This window comes from Mustela erminea, chromosome 8, assembly GCF_009829155.1.
Source record: "Mustela erminea isolate mMusErm1 chromosome 8, mMusErm1.Pri, whole genome shotgun sequence".
Taxonomy (NCBI): Eukaryota; Metazoa; Chordata; class Mammalia; order Carnivora; family Mustelidae; genus Mustela; species Mustela erminea.
The window spans coordinates 55,619,715-55,642,640 of NC_045621.1; the positions used below are offsets into that span (position 1 = coordinate 55,619,715).

General features: G+C 41.0%; 1 long non-coding RNA gene across 3 annotated transcripts; it reads left to right on the plus strand.

Annotated features, from left to right (window-relative positions):
• Positions 1–9,963: 9,963 nt before the first annotated feature.
• Positions 9,964–17,860, plus strand: LOC116597661. 3 transcript variants are annotated; one of them, XR_004288727.1, is made up of 4 exons: positions 9,964–10,106; positions 10,414–10,590; positions 11,853–12,428; positions 17,510–17,860. It is a non-coding gene; the product is annotated as an uncharacterized LOC116597661 (long non-coding RNA). The 3 variants fall into 3 exon arrangements; XR_004288726.1 differs by lacking the exon at positions 17,510–17,860 and having other exon boundaries at positions 11,853–12,049; positions 12,221–12,639; XR_004288725.1 differs by lacking the exon at positions 17,510–17,860 and having other exon boundaries at positions 11,853–12,639.
• Positions 17,861–22,926: the final 5,066 nt, after the last annotated feature.

Genomic DNA, 22,926 nt, shown 5'->3' on the forward strand with positions numbered 1-22,926 from the left:
CCGCAGGAATTGGCAGCAACCTTAGAGCTCACTCTAATATGGTTCCCCTGGCGTCCAGCTGCTGCCAAATGAAAGCCTCTCCCTTTCCTCCAACCATTTTTCCAGCTTTGTACCTGGATGCCCGATTTCTCCTCTATTTCTTGGAATCCAAGGCAGCTTGTTTCCCCAGAAGGGATAAAGAGGCATTCCTTCTCTACCTACTTACTGCTGGAGGCAAGCACTGCCTGTGAAACCATAAACACCATCCCATCTCCTCGAGGTGGGAGTTGGGGAGGGGGTGGTATTCACCCGCACACCTCCCTGTTTCTGAGCCTTCCCCACTGTTTGGAATGTCCATGGCAGAAATTCTGTGGACTCAAGAGTGGGAGGAGGCAGGAGGCACAGTCTGTGTGGGAGGGAGCAGATGGCTGCCGTGGGTGAAGGCTGAGCCGCCTCCCTGCCCAGGCTGGTCCTGTCCTGGCAAGTTCACAGACATAGAACAGCCTGGGTATTGGAAGAGCCGCCTCCCCGGCCTCCCCGCACGGCTCTCTCCCACGCCATTCGCCCTCCACGGAAGCCAGGGTTCTCTCCTTCAACAAGGAATCTGCTCACATTCTGCTCAACAGCCTTTGATGACTCTGTGAGCTACAGGAGAAAACTTCAACTCCTTAACTTGGCCTGGGTCGCCTCCCGTGCTCTACTCATCACAGAATGCTCCTGTCACATGACCCTTCAGTCATTCCTAAAGGGATGATACCTGCAGCCGTGCTCTCTAGACTGCCCTGGGGTCCAGGGCTATTCCTTCCCGCCAGGATTCCTAGGACCTTCCCTCATACCCTTTCCACCTACCCCACTCCTGTTCACCCTTCAAGACCCTTCTACAATTTCCCTTCCTCTGGAAGTTTTTCCAAAGCCTGTGTGGAAAGATGGTGGCTCCCTCCTCAGGGTCCCCTTAGCACTGAATTGATACATCTAACACCATGTATTCTAGGTTTATTGTAATTCATCTATTTGCATATCTCCCCCAGTGGGCTCTAAGGTCCTCAAGTACATAATCTCTCTCACAAGCTGATGTTTAATATATTTAGTGAATAGGTTAATGAAAAGTCTAATACACACGGCTTCTAGTTTCTTCTTAAGCTTTAGTACGCTTCCAATAGTATGGATATTCTTGTGCACCCCCCTTTCCCTCCCCATATATTCTTCCTGGGGTTTAGAGGTTATGGGAAAAGGGAAATTATAATGACTGTGAAGTGGGGCAACCCTGTCTCTGGAATATAGAGGTAAAATTACCTCTATATTCAGGTAGAATTACCTGTTCTTTACTGATGCCCTCTTCGCCCTTTCAGAGCCTCTCCAGCTCCAGATGCCAGAGCAAAGCCGAACACCACAGTTAGTGTGCAAGCCTGGGTGAGTCATATAACATTCTAGACCGCATTGACAAAACGAGGGATTTGAATGAAGGGATGTATAAGGTTATTTGTTGTTCTAACAATCTGTAAGTCATAAAGCAAGTAACTGGAATTTCAGGCATTCCCAAATAATAGCAAAATTATTACTGTGTGGAGGGCCTTTTCAGCGTTTCCAGGTAATGTCACTTCTCTGTGAGTAAGGCCAGCCCTAGGGATCGCTTCTTCTGTTAGTGGCTCGTGGCCATTACTTCTGACTTCTTCAGCCACTACTTCTGACTCCGAGCTACCTGCTGAGTTGCCAGCCCAACCCCCTGAGAAACTTCATGTTGGACTTTGATGCAACATCGTTTTCAACTGCTGCAACTTGAATAGTTCAGACTCTTCTATCAAACATTTGTGTTTTCTTATCTCCCAAAGGTGACAAAAGCCACCATTCATGCCCTGACCATTCTCAGAGCCTCTCAGAGGTGGAGGGTTCTGGGTCCCTGCATTCTGAGGCTCTTTAGCAGTGCAGGCAGCACACTGAACAATTCTAGGGGGCACCCTTCATACTGAGATCGCCGTAGAATTGTACATGCATTAGAATGGTTTTCTGGCAGGGGCGCCTGGGTGGCTCAGTGGGTTGAAGCCTCTGCCTTCGGCTCAGGTCATGATCCCAGGGTCCTGGGATTGAGCCCCGCATTGGGCTCTCTGCTCAGCAGGGAGCCTGCTTCTCCCTCTCTCTCTGCCTGCCTCTCTGCCTACTTGTGATCTCTGTCTGTCAAATTAATAAATAAAATCTTTAAAAAAAAAAAAAAAGAATGGTTTTCTGGCAGACAGCAGCAAGTTGGAAGGAAAAGCTTTCTTTTCTTAGTCGTACAAAGAAACTGAGTGTTGGCTGCTGTGGTGTTCTCCCTCTTTTTTTTTAAAAAAAGGAAGTTTTTCCAGTTAAGGTTATGCAAATCTTGGTGGGTTGTCCATGTTTCCATGAAATAAATTGGTATTGTTTTAATTGCAATAAAATATATATAACATAAAATTAGCCATCTTAACCATTTTTAGGTGTGTAATTCAATAATGTCAAATACATTAACAATCCGGGGCAAGCAATCTCCAGAACCCTTTTCTTCTGGCAAAACTGAAATTCGATACCCATCAAACAACAACCCCCGCCCCCAGCCTCTGGCAATCACCCTTCTACTTCCTGTCCCTATGAATCTGACTACTCTAGGTACCTCATATAACTGGAATCATATGGTATTTGTCTTTCTGTGACTTATTTCACTTATTTCACTTACTGTCATGTCCTCAGGGTTCATCCATGTTAACAGCATGTGACAGAACATCTTTCTTAAGGCTGAATCATATTCCATTGTTTTGTGTACCGCATTTTGTTGAACTTTCTTCTGTTCACAGACCAGGTTGTTTCTACTTTTTGGCTGTTGTGGATAATGCTGGTATGAACATGAGTGTACAAATTAGTGTTTTATTTGTTTTTTAATTTCATTTTATTTTATTTGAATTCAATTAATTAACATACAGTGTATTATTAGTTTCAGAGGTAGAGCTCAGTGATTCATCAGCTGCGTGTAACACCCAGTGTTCATCATATCACACGTCCATCACCCAGTCACTCCATCTCCTATCCCCTCCCCTCCAGCAACCCTCAGTTTGTTTTGTATGATTAAGAGTCTCTTATGGTTTGTCTCCCTCTCTGATTTTGTCTTATTTTATTTTCTCCTCCCTTCTCCTATGATCCTGTGTTTTGTTTGTCAAATTCAACATAATCAGTGAGATTATATGATAATTGGCTTTCTCTGATTGACTTATTTCATTTAGCATAATACCTTCTAGTTTCATCCACGGCATTGCAAATGGCAAGATTTCATTCTTTTTGATGGCTGAGTTGTATTCCAGTGTGTGTGTGTGTGTGTGTGTGTGTGTGTGTGTGTGTACACTGTATTTTTTTTTTTATCCATTTATCAGTTGATGGACATCTGGGGTTTTTTTTCCATGGCTGGCTATTGTGGACATGCTGCATGCTGCTATAAACCCCAGGGTGCAGGTGCCCTTTTGGGTCACTGGATCCATATCATTGGGGTAGATACCCAGGGGTACAATTGCTGGGTCATAGGGTAGCTCTATTTTTAACTCTTTGAGGACCCTCCATACTGTTTTCCAGAGTGGCTGCACCAGCTTGCATTCCCAGCAGGAGTGCAGGAGGGTTCCCCTTTCTCCACATCTAGTTTAATGTTTTAAACGTACTCAAAAAAGTTGCATGACGAGTAACCCTTTGGGCCTTTTGGAGTACCTCTGGGTTTACTTTATAAACTATTTCCCTTTGTGGGAATTATACAAGGACCCTACTCTTTCCATGCCACACTGACACAGGCTCTTTGTATATAACCCCACCAGCAGGACTCCCTTGCATAACCGGCAACCAGAATAGATTTTTTTTTTAAGATTTTATTTATTTATTTGACAGACAGAGATCACAAGTAGGCAGAGAGGCAGGCAGAGGAGATGGGGGAAGCAGGCTCCCTGCTGAGCAGAAAGCTTGATGCAGGGCTTGATCCCAGGACCCTGAGATCATGACCTGAGCCAAAGGAAGAGGCTTAACCCATTGAGCCACCCAGACACTCCCAGAATAGATCATTTTTAATAACCCTCTCCTAAACAACCGAATTTCAGATATAATCATGAAATGAAAAAGGAGTAATAATGATAGCCAGAAAAGAAATGCAAACAGCATGAACTTTATTTTATTGAGCTTCTTTATTGCACCTATTGCATACACTGAGAATTGAAACTGTGTGCAGTCACACAATTTACTGTCTGCAGTAGTGTAAATTTCTTTTTCCAGAAAATTCTTGATGAGGAAGATAAAGTGGGATTTCCTGAGAAATCAATTAATCCAAACAATAGTCTACCAATTTGTTCTTAGTGGGATGTCTTAGTTCAGGCCTCCATAACAAAATACGATATACTGCATGGTTTAAACAATGGACATTTATTTTTCAGTTCTGGAGGTTGGGAAGTTCAAGATACGGGTGCCCCCAGGTTCTTGGTGAGGGCCCTCTTCCTGGTGTGTCGGCAGCTGCCTCTCACAGGACCTTTCTGTCAGTACACATGTGTGGAGACAGAGAGTTCTGGGGTCTCACCCCCTTCTTTTAAAGACACTAATCCCTTTATGGGGACCCTACTTTCATGACCTCACTTAAACCGAATTATCTCCCAAAGCCCCACCTCCAAATACCATCACATTGGGGATTAGGACTCTAACATGAATTTGGGGGAAACACTAATTTCTATTATATTAAAATTTCCCCCAATTTTTCTTTTACAAAAACCAGAGAAAGTTGATAGTAAACATTGATTGTGATCCTTTACCTTAGAAGGAGGGTGTAGTTCATGGTGAAAATGATTGAAGCACTCCGATATTGTCCTTTTGATTTCTTCTGGCCATGTGCAAGACCAGTATCTTTTGTTGAAAAGACATTCTTGTCATTCTTCTTTGAAATGCCCATTTCCCTGTGTTTTGCTTTTGCAGAGTTGGTGGTGTTCTCCACAGTTTCTCTGTGCCAGTCTTTTTTTTTTTTTAAGATTTTTAAAAAAATTTTATTTATTTGACAGACAGAGATCACAAGTAGACAGAGAGGCGGGCAGAGAGAGAGGAAGGGAAGCACTATCCCTGCTGAGCAGAGAGCCCGATGCGGGGCCTGATCTCAGGACTCTGGGATCATGACCTGAGCCAAAGGCAGAAGCTTAACCCACTGAGCCACCCAGGTGCCCCTCTCTGTGCCAGTCTTTAATGAACAATTAAAAGCTTGTCATTTTGGGGTACCTGGGTGGCATCTGCCTTCAGCTCAGGTCATGATCCAGGAGTCCTGAGATCTAGCCCAGAGCTGGGCTCTCTGCATAACGGGGAGTCTACTTCTCTCTCTGCCTTTCCCCAACTTGTGTTTTCTCTCATTCTCTCTCTCTCTCTCAAATCTTTAAAAATAAATAAATAAAGCCTATCATTTCACTGTACATTGTTCTAGGTTGATTCTGATGGTTTGCAAATATGTTTGCATGGTCACATGTGGACAGAATTAAAGTTGCTCTAGTTCCGTTTCTTGATCTTTACAATAACTGGGTTATCATTGATTAGTTCAGATCTACACTTTAGACTCAGGAGTATGTAACCAGCTGTGCCCAAACTGAGGTCTAAATGATTCCAACTGATCACGAACTTGTTCCTAAAACAAATACTTATAGCTGAGTCTGTATGTGTCCTAGGCCAGCTCATAACCAGAAGTTCTCCAGATGAATTTCATGGTGTAAAACACAGTGTTTATGAAAATGTGAGTAATAAAAATGTAATTGGAAATATATTTTTTAATTTTATTTTCTATATAAATATATATTATATATATATATTTTTTATATACATGTCTATATATATACATACATATGTATATATATAAACTATACACACACACACATATACTAAATAGGAACCACAGTAGTTATTTAGAAGTTAAACAACAGGGGCACTTAGGTGGCTCAGTGGGTTAAGCCTCTGCCTTCAGCTCAGGTCATGATCTCAGGATCCTGGAAGTGAGTCCCGCATCGGGCTCTCTGCTCAGCAGGGAGCCTGCTTCCTCCTCTCTCTCTCTCTCTGCTTGCCTCTGCCAACTTGTGATCTCTCTCTGTCAAATAAATAAATAAAATCTTATAAAATAAAAAAAAGAGGGTGCCTGGGTGGCTCAGTGGGTTAAGCCACTGCCTTCGGCTCAGGTCATGATCTCGGCGTCCTGGGATCGAGTCCCGCATCGGACTCTCTGCTCAGCAGGGAGCCTGCTTCCCTTCCTCTCTCTCTGCCTGCCTCTCTGCCTACTTGTGATTTCTCTGTCAAATAAATAAATAAAATCTTTTAAAAATAAAATAAAATAAAATTTAAAAAAGAAGTTAAACAACAACAAAAATTTTCAGGGAGAATTATTTTATCACTGTCATTTTTTTAAGATTGCAGACTGATGGTGATAATAAAAACCACTTTTAGTTGGTTTATTGTTTTTAAATTCCCTTTAGACAATGCGCTCCTTATGGCCCGAGGATTGTTCCCAGCATCCTCTCAGCTCCAGGCCTCCACCTCCAAGTCAGCCGGGGATGCAGACCAGGGGACAAGAGAGACTTAAGTAAGACTGCTCTGTACCCTGTAGTAGGATGTCTTCCTTGTAAACAGAAAATCAATTTTCTTCAGGTCTCTTGCTCTCAAGGAAGGGGACCCTATTCTCAGTTCAGGAGAATATACTGATTAAGATTTTGTGTTCATTCAATTTCTCTTGTCTGTGATTGGTTTCGGTATGGGTATTTGTTGAAGTTCCAGCCAAAGATCCTTGAAGGAAAGTCAGTTGTGAGGGCTTTCAAATCCATCAATGCACCCTAGCATAGTCTAGACTTATAAAAAAATGTAAGTCTAAGACTTACAAATAAATCACACACACACATGCCTATCTATGTATATGTGCATATATACAGATATACATGTATGTATGTATGTATGTATATGTACATATATCCAGGATAATACATGTATGTCATCTTGTTTTCAATCTATATGTATACCATTGAGATGAATAAAAATGCATCCGCATAAAAGAGATACTAAATTCATAGTAGCTCCTTGGATTTATATATTTTTCTCAGTCAAAAGATACTAAAAGTACAAATACTATCAATACATGTTCATAACTTTATGGTTAAAGGAGTGTTCATGAACAACATTCTATTCCTTTGTCATCAAATAGGTGTAGTATCAGAATTTCCTATCAACCACTAGAGGGCAGTATACACCAGCAAAAAGCCCAGCCATCCTGCCCGCGGAGGCCTGGTCCTGAGACCAACTAAGCCATTAAGCCATGGTAAACAGCCACTTCTTCAGAATGGCCACTTGGGCAAAACCATGCAGGTCCCATTTTTCTCTAACTCAGAATGAAAATACCTTTACTAACTCTCATGAGGAATATGTACATTTTAACTGGTTCAACAACCTTGGACATGTAGTGTTCGTAATCTAGGGTCAGAATGACTGGGTTTACATCTCGCCTCCATCCTTAATAGCAGTGTGACCTTGGGAAAGTTTTCCTACCTGTTTCCTTATCTGTAAAATGATAGTAATAACAGTAGACACATGCTTCGTAAGCGCGAGCTCTTATTAAAGCTTCAGGCACTGAGGCTCTGCAGTTACCCTGTCTAGCTTCAAATACTGGTTCTAAGCTAAATAAATAGCTTAGTACTATGGACATAACTTTCTTAGCCTTGTTATTCTCATCTGTAAAATGTGGCTAACAGTGCCAACCCGATTATGACTGCTTAAAGATTAAATGTACGTCAGCGGGGTGCCTGGGTGTCTCAGTCAGTTAAGTGGCTGCTTTCTGCTCAGGTCATGATCCAAGGGTCCTAGAATCGAGCAGAGCCCTGCGTTGGGCTTCCTTCTCAGCAAGGAGTCTGCTTCTCCCTCTGCCTGCCGCTCCCCCAGCTTGTGCTTGCTCTCTCTCTCTCTGTGTCAAATAAATAAATACATAAACAAATAAATGTACATCAGCACATAACAGTGCCTTGTATATAGTAAAATGTAATATATGCTTACTGTTAGCATTACTTTTATTTATTTATTTTTTTAAGATTTTATTTATTTATTTGACAGACAGAGATCACAAGTAGGCAGAGAGGCAGGCAGGCAGAGAGAGAGGAGGAAGCAGGCTCCCCGGTGAGCAGAGAGCCCGATGTGGGGCTCGATCCCAGGACCCTGAGATCATGACCTGAGCTGAAGGCAGAAGCTTTAACCCACTGAGCCGCCCAGGCGCCACCTAGCATTACTTTCAATACTCCTTTTATAAATACTAATGACAGTATCATTAGACTTGGAATTAAATACTTGTCACAGGCATTTGTGCCATTTATTGTTTACCTTAAGGCACATTTGAGAAGTAGCCACACAAAGTACATTTTCTGATTCTTCCCAAAGCTAGACAGTACCCTGTCCACAGACTGCTCCCCACTATTGTAAAGCTTGCTTTCTACTCGAAAACCAAACTGGAAAGTCATGCAATTAAGTGGAGAATTTTATTTTTGTCCACAGATAATGTGTGGAATTTGTGCCCTTTTAAAACTTGCTTTCTTTTTGGAAGGAGATCTTTTATTTGGATCACTCAAAAACTTCTGAGTTTCTGCTGTGAGACTGTGCACTAGGTGTCCTCCCTTGTTTCTTTCTCGATAGACCTTGACAGATCCCGGTGAGTGTCTGCTTTCTCAGCTGGTGTCAGCCCAGGCTTCCTTGTCATTGAGCAAGGATGGTGGCTTTTTGCAGCCCAGCTTACATCCTCCTATCTCCATGGAGAAGCTTGCTTTTAAAAAAATAAATAAAAATCAGACTTCAAAATGATATAAAAACATCATCAGTCATTTTGAGTGTTTTATTATATCTGCCAGAAGATATAATAATTTGATGGTGTTGGACTGTTGCTTAGCATTGTAGTCTCTTTCAGTAATAAAAAAATTATTTTTAATGTTGGCAACAAAAATGAAGTGATTTTTTGACCTGACCGATAGTATTGGGGGATTTAGCATTTGCCAAAATGAACCAAGAAGGCCAGATTGCATATAAACCCCACAGTTGCCAGCCAGTCTGCTCAATGCCTGGCAACGGACTGACTTCCCCATCAGCTTTGCTCAGTCTCACCTCTGAACTTCCTGTTCCGCTGGACACCACTGTTGCTCGAATCAACCCCATTACAGCCAGGGCTCCAGTGGCCTTATCATGGAAAGATGGAGAAAACGGCTGGGTGGGACCACCACAAGCCCTGGATCATTTCCAGAAGATGGCTTCCCCACGGGAGCCAATGAATCTGATTTTTACCAAGAGTTCAAAAGTCTTATCCAAAAAGTCCAGAGCTTCTATAGTTGGACAACTGGTGTTCCAGTGTGATCATGTCTGCCCTTTCAATGTAAGAACTGAAGCACTTTGTAAAACCTGAAAACAGTTTAAGACATTAAAAAGACACACCCCCTTCCAAAAAAAAGAATTTTCATGTACTGTAGAAACCATTCAGAGGCAAAACATCACATCCTCGTGAATATAATGGGGTCTTGCTTCCCCCTCTTATTTGAACACAACTCTCTCATTGACTTAAAAGTGACATTTCCAAACTGGCTGCAAGAATGATTTGTCCTCTAAACAAAGCAGGCTGCATTTGTTCTGGTAGAATGGCTTCTCTTCTTTGTCTCCGGATAATTTGATACAGCATTCATTCATTCAAGTGTGACTCTTATTTGAAAAATTTCTCAATGAGACCATTTAAAAAATATTTTTTAATCTGGAGCTTTCATGACTTCTCTAAGGCTTCTTTCAGCCTTGTCCTTGTCAGCTTAATAGAAATGGCAAAAATTGATTTTTTGAAATAAAATTGTTCCCAGTAAATTTCAACCTAAAATCAATCATGTGTCCCTAAAACTTTGTTTGTACTGTGCATGGGCAATTTGTGTCTACATTTTTAAGACAAGGGATTTTCTAATGGCTTCAAGGAATTTTTTTTTTCCCCTCCAGATAAAATGACAAGCTTCCAGCCTTCGGACTTGGAAAGGAAGGGAAGTTACTTAAATCTAGTATCTTCCATATGCCTGGGGCTATTTCAAGAACAACAAATCTCTGCGTGTTTAAAAACAGTGCTGTGGAAATTAGAGCTACAGGTAATATTATTTTCTCTTCTGGGAATGCACCCCATCAAGGGTCAAACACCACGCTTCCCACCTTCTCCAGTCTCAGGCACTTCCTGGCCTCTGAGGTCAGAATTCCCATAAATTTCAGGACCTGACATTTTCTCAGGGCAGAGGTGAGACCCAGGAAGAAGAGACCCCACAATCACATCTTCATAAACTCAAACAAAGCAGACTTGCAGGGTTTACATTTTAAGCCTATGAATCTTCTTCGTGATAGTTCTCATGTCTCTTGAAATAAACAATGTGGGAAGAAAAATATTATGGTCTCTATTTGCAGCATTTTGTTCTGAAAATAACTTGGACAGGAGAGGTGAACCAGTGGTACATGTGCGGGCAAAGCTCTCTGACTTCACTGCACAATCGTCTCGTCCTCTTAAACAACCAGCTCCCAGTTTCCACAATACCCCTGTGTACAGAGGAAAGCCAAAATTAAAAGGTCTCTTTAATACTCAAGGTAAGATTCCAGTTAAATTCAGGGCTAATGAGAAGGCAGTCTGGTTGGTGATTGTGTTTTGCCTTCAGCTTCTGCTTTTAGCATGTGAATAAGGTTTAAAGGAATAATGGGCATTTAAAGTCGGTGTGGCCCTTTAAGACGTAAGTAACTGAGACCATCAATGAGATTGTCAAGTATCAAAGAGGTTACTACTACAACTTAAATTTCCCCTTGAGTGAGAAGGGAATGATCAAATTCAGAAACACTTCATTTGATAAAGCTAAATGCTCTTCTTCTTGCTGATCTCCTCCCGAGATTTCGCTCTTCACTTGAGCAAATTAACTGAGGGTGAGCGATGATCAGAAGAAAAACTTATGAAGAGCAAACGCCATAAATCGCTAGTGAGTCTGAAATACACATCAGAAAAAAATTTTTCTTTAGTCAGATAGAGATCAGAAGCAAAAGACACAGATAGAAGCATGAGATATCTGCTGTAAAATAAACAGAACACAGACACAGTCAGGTTTGGGGCAGGGTTAAGAATGTCACTGTATCACAGAGGAACTTTGTGGGCCGGGGCACTTCCTCTTCCTACACCTTTCTTAGCAAGTAGAGTCTGAGATATGAGGAGCTCCCAATCTATAACCTCCCTATTCCCACCCCATTCCCCCCCACACACCAGTTTTCTTTTTTATAAATAGGGATCACACAAAGCCCTTGAGCTGAGTTGAAATTAACAGAGGAAACTTACATAGATGTTAACATAGTCATACTTGAAGAAATAGTAATCTGAAAATTACTTCTGGAATATAGCCTACAGATAAAACTGCCTACATTACCAAAGAACCTCTGTAGAAGGTTATTCATTGTATGTAGTGTTATTTGTAAAGAAGTAATTGGAAACAAACATCCATCAGTTGGGGACCGGCTAAATAAGCCTTATCCCCACAGTAGAATCACACGCAGTGGTAAAAACACACTGTATGAGGACGCATTCCAGGAAATACTGATGCTGAACGTCTACATAGTATGTTATATCTGTAAGAATGGAGAGGAGATAGGAATATATATTTGTATTTACCTAAAGAAACTCTGGAAGGAAACACAAGTTAATGAGAATGTTTTCTAAAGCGGCGCAGTCAGAGGTTTAGAGGGCACATGAATGACTTTTTTGAACATTTCTGGTTTTTTGACTATGTGAGTGTATTATCTATTCAGGATTTTTAAGTTTAAAATAATAACAATACAACTCAGTAACAAAACAATTTTCTTTTTTTGGTAAGTGGCGAATTTGGACACTTCCCCAAAGAAAAGAGATGGGTAGCAACGAAGCACATGAAAAGCTGCTCGACAACGTTAATCATTAAGGAAATGCAGGTTAAAACCAGAATGGCTCCAGTGAACAAACCTGACATTACCAAGTGCTGAGGAGGATGGGGAGCCCCGGGAATTCATACCCTGCTGGTGGGAATGCAAAATGGTATGGCCACTTTGGAAAGCAGAGAGTGTTTCTTGTAACATGTAACATGCATTTACTATATACTGCCCAGAAATCCCACTCCTATGTATTTTACCAAGAGAAATGGATACATTAAGTCTCTCCATCCAAAAAATCCAACAAACCAGAACATAAATGTGGCTTTCATTGTAGTCACCCAAACCTGGCAACAACTCAAATGTCTACCAACGGATGATGGATAATGAGTTATAATTGCTGGAATACCAGTTAGCAATAAAGAGGAAAGACCTGACACATGCGGCTAATGAATGAATTTCAGATGCTTTCTGCTAAGTGAAAGAAACCAGACTCAAAAAGGCTACATATAGTGTGATTGCACTTCTGTAACATTGTGGAAAAGGTACTGCTCTAAAGACAGAAAACAGATCAGTGGCCAGGGGCTGTGGGTTGAGAAAGGTTTGGCTACAAAGGGGCTCAAGGGAACTTTGGGGGACAAAGGAATTTCTCTATATTGTGGATGTGGTGTACATTTGTTAAACTTCAAGGAACTGTATCGCTTAAAGGGGTGAATTTTACTGTTATATACATTATACCTCAACAAACCTGACGTTAAACATTTTTAATAGCAAAATACGAAGGAGACATTGTCAAATTTGTGCTTTAGAAGGGTCACTCTGGTTGCTATGTGGTAAACACACCAGAGTAAACAAAAATAAAATTACAGCTGTTACAGCAGTTCTCTGGGACACCTCCCCTGAGAGCCAGGACCAAAACGGTGGTGAAACTGGACAGAGGCAGGCCCGTTAGAAACAGATTTTGGAGTGTCAGATGGGAAGACTTGCTAATGGACTGGCTATGGGTCAGGAGAGACTGAGAGTTGTCAAAGGGGACTCCAAAGATTCTTTTATCTCCCATGTGTCTTCGTCCATCTGGGCTGCTATAACAAAAATACCAACGACCTGATGGTTGAAGGAACAAATATTTATTTCTCACCTTTCTGAAAGCGCTGGAAGAATTTGATCTCTGGGGAGGACAGAGATGGCCATCTCCTCACTGTGTCTTACCTGGCAGAAGGGAGCTCCCTGGGGTCTCTCTTATAAGGGCACTAGTCCTATTTGTGAAGACTCCACTCTCATGACCTAATGCTCTCCCAAAGGCCCCACTTCCAAATACCACCACAGTGGGGGGTAGGTTTCAACATAGGAATTAGAGGACCTGCACATACACGTATGAGGCAGGTGCAGAGCAGAGATTATCAAACAGTTCTAGTCCCAATGCCACCATGAATTATCTGCAGAACTCTATTAGGGTCTCTTAAGTGTGTGCCAAGGACTGGAATAATAATGTGAAAACTGCGAACATGAGACCAAGAATCCTTTAGTGGTTTGTCCTAGAAATTAGAGGGAAAAAAAAAACCAAGTCTGGGTCTTCTCAGCTAAGAAGGGCTACTATGGGGGTGTCTGGTTGGTCCAAGAAGAACTTGGACTTGCAATCTCAGGGTCATGGGTTCAGGCCCTTACTGGGTATGGAGATTACTTAAAAAAATAAATAAGCTTTATAAAAAAGAAAGGAAGAAAAAGATTCTTCCTCTCCAGGAGGGCAAAACCAAAAAGATGAAATTCTGCTACTTCTATATGCTGGTCAACATAAAATGGCCTAACAAGAGAAGAAGAAGAAAAAAATTAGCTGAAATATATTTTGCTTATTAATTAATAATAATTCATGTGTTGGTTTGTTTTTTAATTGTGTAAAGTTCATTTCCATGTTTGCACATGTATTTGCTGTGGCTGATTGTGGACTGACGAGTGATTGCCCATTAGCCTAGCGTGGACGTTCCTCACCACACCGTTAACATGCTGACCCCAGCCTGGGTCTAACAGTCTCAAGCAGGGCAGCTGCCTTTGGTCCCCTCGGTTCAGAGTCATTTGGTCAGAATAGCTAAATCATATCTTAGAATGCCATGTGAAGTTCAACAGGAAATCCTTGCAGGTTTATACTCATGAAACCCTTTTGTGATCAAGGTGAAGACCAGAAAGAAGAGCAGTAATAGAGCCCAAACCTACTATGTGCAACCTCTCGTTCTATATACACACATACACATGCTTATACAGAGATATATTCTGATTATAAAAATAACAGATGCTAGCAAACATTTTAGAAAACCCTCCCCAATGTCACTTACCAGATACTGTAGGCTTTTTGTTATATATTCCTCCAGCTTGTTTTCTGCACAACTACATTTATTTGAAGAGTATTACTTACACAAAGATAATTTAAAGAAATTTCAGCCAAGGTTTTGACACTGGATATTAATACTTCAACAGTGATTAGAGGGAGGAAATTAAATGAGAGAGGATATATCTAAATATCTCCAAAGGATATGTCTAAATAATTCATTAACTTTTAAAGTATTAATCTAGGGTTGTTTCCTTTGATGGTTATTAAGAGAACATGGTAGAAAATTCATGTAAAAGAGTGAACTAAAATGACAGAATTATCTGATTCTATATAAAGATTCTTAGCAACAATATTTCAAAGAGTTAATACATTTAATTCATGATGGTGACAGGGTTGAGAACACACTACTCCCAAATATGGCACCTTGGCATATGGAATGTTTTAAGCTCAAGGAATTTGGGAAATGGTAGGTGCAAGGAAAGACTCAATGATCTTCCCTTCTGCCCTGAATTAGATCATAAAACCCTCAAATGAGGGGCGCCTGGGTGGGTCAATCCAGTTAAGCGTCTGCCTTCAGCTCAGGTCATGATCCCGGGGTCCAGGGATCCAGGCCCACCTTGGGCTCCCTGCTCAGTGGGGAGTCTCTGTCTCCCTCCCCCCACCCCGGCTTGTGTTCCCGTACTCCTGCTCTCTCTCAAACAAACAAATAAATAAACTTTAAAAACAACAACAAAACCCCCTCATATGAGAAGCCCTATACCCATAGAAAAGAAGCATCCCATCCTTTCTTTCAAAGACAGAGGAAGAGGCACCTGGGTGGTGGCTCAGTCAGTTAAGTGTCTGACTCTTAATTTCAGCTCAGGTCATGATCTCAGGGCTGGGAGGTTGAGGCCTTCATTGGGCTCTGTGCTGGGTGTTGGGCTTGCTGAAGAGTCTCTCTCTCCCTCTGCTCCTCCTGCCCCATCCCTGTCGTAAAAAAAAAAAAAAAAAAAAAAAGACAAAGGGACTCTGAGAGGGATCCAAAGAAATATTGCTAAGTTTCCCCCAGTTTAGCACTCTCAATTTGTACATTTTCACCCTCCCACATTTTCCCACTACTTTCCATTCGTCTTCAAACTGAGAATAAAACCACTCAGGTTTAGCCATTTCTTGGGATCTTCATTTCTTTTCTTTTTTTTTTTTTTTTAGATTTTATTTATTTATTTGACAGACAGAGATCACAAGCAGGCAGAGAGGCAGGCAGCGGGGGGGGGGGGGGGGGGGGCAAGCTCCCCGCTGAGCAGAGATCCCAATGCGGGACTCTATCCCAGGACCCTGGGATCATGACCTGAGCCGAAGGAAGCGGCTTAACCCACTGAGTCACCCGGGCGCCCCGGGATCTTCATTTCTTTATGAAGGCTCTTGCATTACATAAAATTAAGATTAAATAAAATATATGTCCTAATGTATTTAGCCACTTGAATTAGGAAAATAGTGATTAATAACTAGTAGGTAATTAATATCAACATATCTTGTTTATCTGGGCTCAACCTATTCCAGAAAGCTTAAGGAAACCTTTAACATAAATATCTTTTGTATCACCTTATACACAATTTCTTTTGGTTATAAAAATATTTTGGGCAACAAAAAATACTCAGATGTGTTTTGGAAGATCAACTAATACCACCAAATTTATGATAACAATCAACAACAACAAAAAAACAGTAGTTGGCCCTAGAATTAGATTCCCCAAAGGCAGAGGCAATTTTTAATTCAATAGCTGTTTCTCCGCTTATATTTTACTCCTTAGTTTTAGTATGCAGCTACTGATTAAACAATTTTAGACGTTATGTACTGACTTCCCATTATGGAAGGACTTAATATTCTTTTACCACTCCTATACACAGACACACACACACGTTCTTCTCCCCCAACCCTGTGTATTTTAATCATAATTTTGTATTAAATGAATATTCAGTTTTTATAATTATGCAAATATTGCTTGCAAGTAAGCAATGCATTGTATACATTTCTTTTTTGTACTTCTATCTTTCCAGGAGCTAAATATTGCTTATTTATTTGTTTTGCTTTGTTTTAGTATGTGTGAATGGAAGTTGTATGTGCATGAGTATAATTTTTCTTATACTTCTCCAATTCTCTTCCCAGCAACATTGTCAAGCACCTCAAGTTCTCTTGTGATTTTTGTTTTTGTTTTTGCTCTTAATGGAGCCATCTCTCTCAGACCCTTCCATCTTGCTATTTCTATCAAGACTGGTTGATCTCTAGAATGGCTAAATTTTGTCAGCCTCCTATTTTCTTTCTCATGACACTAGAAATTCAATTTGCCTTTTTCCTTTGTTGGAATTCTTGTTTCCTTCCTCATGTCTTCCACTTTCTTTGTTTATTCTCTTCCTTTGGTAGCATACATGTTCCAGAAATTCCTGGTGGGAAAAAAAGATGTAAAGCAGAGTTTTTGGAGATTTACCTGTTTGAAAACATCTGTGCCTGGTTGCAAGTATCTTTCTATCTTCATATTTGATTGTTAAGCTGTGCAGAAAATTGGGTTGGCAAGATATTCCCTCAGAATTCTGAAGGCATTGCTTCATTAGCTTTCAACCCTTGGTCTTGAGAGTTCAACGATACTCTTTTTCCTCATGACCTTTCTTTTTCTTTCTGGAAGCTTTAATTTTTTTTTTTTTTTTAATCCCTACTGGGGCTTTTACCATGTTGTGCCTTGGTATGGGTCATTTTCATTCCTCTATCTTTTTTTTTTTTTTAAGATTTTATTTATTTATTTGACAGAGAGAAATAACAAGTAGATGGAGAGGCAGGCAGAGAGAGAGGAGGGAAGCAGGCTCCCTGCCGAGCAGAGAGCCCGATTCGGAACTCGATCCCAGGACCCTGAGATCATGACCTGAGCCGAAGGCAGCGGCTTAACCCACTGAGCCACCCAGGCGCCCCTCATTTCTCTATCTTAATGGGACCCTTCCTATCCTTTATTCTGGGCTATGCTGCATATCTGTCTATGATGGTTCCTTCTATGTGTCAGCTTGGCTGGGCCGCAGGTGCCCAGATTCGTGGTCAGACGTTATTCTGGGTGTGTCTGTGAGCGTTTCAGGATGAGATTACTTTTGAATTGTTAGGGACTGGATTCTGGCAGAAGAACCAAGCCATACTCGGAGACCTTGGAGGATCTGAGGTTTACTTCACACTGGCAGGCCCAGAAAAGAGTAATCTCTCAAGGTCTGAGCCCCAAGCACAAAGTGGGTATCTTACACACTTATCTCATATACTTGTACTTCCGTATCTGTGCCACTCTTACAGCTGGGACCCGTGGGGCTAGGGGAAAGCCTGCAATGGCCCTGAGGCCGGGACTGGGATTCCACTGCTGGATTGTCAGCCACTCAGAACACAGACTTTCCTTATCAGAATCAGTAGACTGAATGCAGCCGAGTGCCCTCAGCAGTGTGGGTAGGCCTCACTCAATTCACTGAAACTCCAGGGACAGGAGCAAATGTTGTTTTAAAGAGAATTCACTTTCTCTTCCTGACTGCCTACTACCTGGGCTGTTGGCGCTCTCCTGCCTTTGGACTCCGACAAGAACTGGAGCTCTCCCTTTGGCTCTCCTGGGTTTCTAGCGTGCTGACTGTAGATCCGGGACTAATTGGTCTCCATGTTCAAGTAAGCTGATTCTTTATAATGAATATATTACATTCATATGTTATCATGTTTTGGTTCTGTTCTTCTGGAGGGGCTCTAGTTATAGGGCAGAGTGAGGGAGTATGGGGGCTGCATGGAAATTCCCTCACCTTTTTTTTGGTCATCTTAGAACTGTGCCTGGTTGCAAGTAGCCGACTGGTCCGTTAGGGTCACTCAGTCCTGCTGTCTTCTGTCCCATGCCTCATGCCCACCTTCAACTGTGCCTGGAATCATCCCTGAGTCCACAGTCTCTTGGGCATGATCTCTCCATCACCAAACCTCCTATTTCCTTGGAATCATTGGACTTCAGGGGTGGGGAGAAGTTCAAGGCATCTAACTGCTCCTTATGCAAACTCTCAACTAATTATCCTATGTTTATCTCACATCTTGCCCCTCCTTTGAAGGTGTCCAGCTTCTGAGTCTTTCAGGTGTTCTGGGCCATGAATCAGTTTGCTTCTCTCTTGCAAGCCCCTGTGCAGAGGCGTAAGCTTCAGATCTTACTGCTGTAATACTTCAGGTACTATCTAGCCACCACTTTAACCTTCCAGATGCTGTTGTCTCTAATCCTCAATCGCGGTCTCTGTTCTACTCGCCCTGTATTGTCTCTTTATGTCTTCACTGTCATTTTGGTGAGGTTTTAGGAGAAATCATTAATGAACACAAAACACACATTCTAAAAGATACATTATCTTTTAAGAGGGGAGCCTGGGTGGCTCAGTCATGAAGCGTCTGCCTTCAGCTCAGGTCATGATCCAGGGTCCTGGGGTTGAGCCACACGCTGTGCTCCCTGCTCAGTGGGGAGCCTGGTTCTCCCTCTGCGTCTCCCCCTGCTTGTGTTCTCTCTCTCGCTGTGTTTCTCTCTGTTAAATAAATAAATAAAATATTTTTAAAAATAAATAAATGAATAAAAGATACTCAACAGTCCTCTGCCACATGTAAGCGAAGAGAGCAAAGCACCGTTCTCTGTTGAGCCAAGGCACTGGCTGTGGGCTGGCAGGCTCAGCCTCCCCATCTCCTCTTCACCGTCACACATACACACAGGATTTGGTTCTGTCTTTTTCGGTCAGATCTTGGTTTTGTTACTTAACAAAATGTCTTAGAGCTACTTCCATATTAGTACTTAAAGGCCTATTTCATTCTATTTAGTGACTACATAGTATTCAACAGTATGAATTTATCATGATTTATTTAATCATTTTCCCACTCTTTTTACCTTTTATGCAGGCACACAGATACACATCTATACATGCACACATTTACATTATCTTAGAAAGTAAGTAAATTAAGTGAATAAATTGCATAAATATTCATCATATTTATGCAAGGAAGGGATCAAAAGAATATCAAATATCATACACATAGACATCTTCACTATTGACTTACTTCTAATAGTGAATGACTAGAGCCATCTCCAACACCTCCAAAAACAGAGATATTAGTATTCCCCTTCAGTTGAAGATAATCATAAATTAAGCTACAGCACCCTTGAAATTCTGGAAGCCCACAAACATAGATTTATGTAAATGGAAAACTAGGATTCAATTTACAATTTATATTTCTACAGAACAGGTCATATGTTCTCTGCTAATCAGATTTTATGTCAGTCAGAGTCCTGACGGAAAACAGATGGCATTTTCCAATGGGGAACTGAGCAGAATTTAAGGGAGGGACCATTTTCAGTAGTGTGTCAGGGTTCAAGGAAACCAGAATGGGATTGATGAAGCACTTTGGGGCTAGAACAGAGAGAGCCTTTGCCTTTTCCGTGCCCGAGGGTCAAGAGACAAGAGAGTTCCTGGGAGTGGAGAATAAATCTATCTGTAAGATGGGCCACCTGCAGGGGCTGCGGCTTTGTGGAGGGACCCAAATGACCTTCAGGAGCCAGAGGAGGAGGAGTTGGGGGGAAACATCCCACCTTGCTCTTCATCCTGTAGTTCTGCTAAATCTGGCAACCCTAGGTGGGGAAGAGTAGAGCATCAATCTGGAGGGGCAAATGGAGAATTCTCCTCCTACCCGAAGGAGCAATGTTGTACTGTGCTCATTTGTAGCCGTGTCTGTGGACCTTGGGGCAAAGCCAATCACAAAGAACCACAGACAATGTATTTACCCAATCATGAAAATGAGTTCATTAAGTCAGCTCTGAAAGTTGCCCACATCTTGGCTCATAATTCCAATTATATGGAAAAGAGACTCCATATTAAAAAAGTCAATAAAAACAGAAAAGCAAACTTTTCATTAAGAGTCAATAAAAATGAAAAAGTAAAAACTTCTCTTGTTGTCCCCTCTCATTAGTATTTGATTTCTTTATTATTTCCGCCCACGTGTCTGCAAAAAGATACGCCATCAGTAGCTGAATGGAATGTCTCTGTCCAGGTGTTCGGAGAAAAACTCCATCACGAATAGAAGCTAAACAGACCGGATAACAAGAGGGATAACTTGAGCAAAAGGTAGGAACCAAACTTACATTTAAAATAAATATTAATTCATGACAGAAACAACATGAAAGAAGAAATGAATGGGGCCAATAAGAAAGGAGTGTCCCTCACAAATCAATATGATCGGATAGTAGTCTGGTAATTCCTAAGCAGCAATCTTCTTTACGAATAAAATTGATTTTAATTTATAAGCAAATAGAAAAAAATTAGAGATGAAGTGCGTAAATAAGTAATATTGGATATATTACCTTAAAATAATAAATCTGAGGGATACCTGGGTGGCACAGTCGCCTGGGTGTCTGACTCTTGGTTTCAGCTTAGGTCGTGATCTCATGGTTGTGGATCGAGCCCCTCTTCGGATACCTCACTCAGCCCAGAGTCTGCGTGGGACGCTCATTCTCTCTGTACCCCTCTCCACAGTATGCTCACGCTCTCTCTCTCTAAAAGCAAATATGTAAATCTTTAAAAAGTAATAATAAAAATCTGATTGGATGGGGAGGAGAAAAAGAGACTCAAGGAAACACTATAATTTTATAGGGTTGGAAACTATTTTTCCCCTTAAAAAGTTTTTTTTTAACTTAAAGACAGATTCTATTTATTCCATTTCCATAGTTCATCTATTTACTGCCAAAGTATGACATTTGTATAAGTTTAACATGTTATACTTTTTATTATAAAATTTGTTTTTCAAGAAAATACTGAGGAAGAAAAATTATTTTAAGGTTCTGCCATTTGGCTCAACAGCTGTAAGAGAGTTTGAACTCATTTTTAGCGATGGGCTACTGCATACTTGATGCCTGGGGAAGTCCAAGATTCTGGTTTCCAAATAATGACCCACATAGCAAAGTGATCTACCTGGGATAGATTACTTTTTAACACACCCTCTCTATGTGATTAAAAATAAATAAATAAATAAATAAATAATTTTTTTTTTTTAAAGATTTTATTTATTTATTTGTCAGAGACAGAGAGAGAGAGAGAGAGAGAGTGAGCGAGCACACAGGCAGACAGAGTAGAAGAGGGAGATGCAGGCTCCCTGCGGAGCAAGGAGCCCGATGTGGGACTCGATCCCAGGACGCTGGGATCATGACCTGAGCTGAATGAAGGCAGCCGCTTAACCAACTGAGCCACCCAGGCGTCCCAAAATGGTTTTATTTATTTATTTGAGAGACACTGAGAGAGAGACACACACACACAAACCATGAGGGAGGGGCAGAGGGAGAGGAAGAAGGAGATTCCCTGATGGTGGGGCTTGATCCCAGGACCCCAGGATCATGACCTGACCCAAAGGCAGTTGCTTAATTGAAAGAGTCACCCAAGCCGTCCTCATATTACTTATTTCTAAAAATAATCATGTCAGTAAAAAACAAAATATAATATAACTTACAGAACCCCCGCAAAAAGAATTGGATTAATTCTGTTAAATTACATTATGGTAGGTCTTTTTTAAAAGGAGGGGAACATATAAGGAAAGGCTTCCAAAAATTGTGACTGAAAGGGGGTAACACAAGGGTCTTTGCAGCTATGGAACAATTCTCTATCTTGATTGTGGTGGTGGTTATACAAACCCCCACGTGATAAAATTGTACAGAACCGTATACACACCCACAAATGCGTGCACGCAAAACTGATGAACATGGAATGAGGGCTGTGGATTGCACCAAGGTCAATGTCCTGGTTTTGATATTGCACTGTAGCAAGGTTAAGATTCCAGCATTGGGATAACTGGGTGAAGAGTAACAGGATCTCTGTGCGTTAATTTTTACAACGCCCTGTGAACCTATAATTATTTCAAAATTTAAAAAAATTTTCAAAGGTTATATACTGTATAATTCCTTTTTTTTTTTTTTTTTTTTTTACATCCTCAGAAAGACAAAAGTATGGCAACAGAGAACAGGCAGTGGTTGCCAAGGGTAAGGAAAGGATAGGACTACAAATGAATAGCACTAGGAGATTTGGGGGGTGATGGAACAGTCCTGTATTGTGGTTGTGGTTACATGAATCTATAATTACATGTTTATAAAAATTTAGTCAACATCTTATTACATCTTTATAAAAATTTAGTCAACATCTTAAATATTTTTTGAAAGCTTCTGAATCAGTTGCTTTCACTTCAATATTGGAATATTGAGCTCACTTATATGGGCAATCTAGAAAACAAAACAAAACAGACTCAGAGTAGATTTGGGAAGCAATCTGTTGGTTACCAGAAGGGGAGGAGTTGGGGTAAAGGGGATTAAGAGGTACAAACTTCCAGTTATGAAATAAGTAAGTCACCAGGATATAATGTACAGCATAGGAAATATAGTCAATAATAGTGTAGTACCTGTATGGTGACAGACTTATGACAGATGGTATCATGGGGATCATTTCATAACACATGAAAATATCTAATCACTATGATGTACTCCTGAAACTAATAGGATACGTCAATTATAGTTCAACTATGTCAATTATACTTCAATAAATAAATAAATAAATGTCAGGGTATTGGGCACATTATTCTCAGTTATCTGTAAAATGGTAATATTAATGTCCATCTAATAATAATGTATGTAAAGACCTTAGCATATTGCCTAGGACTTGGAAAGCACCGATTGAATAGCATTA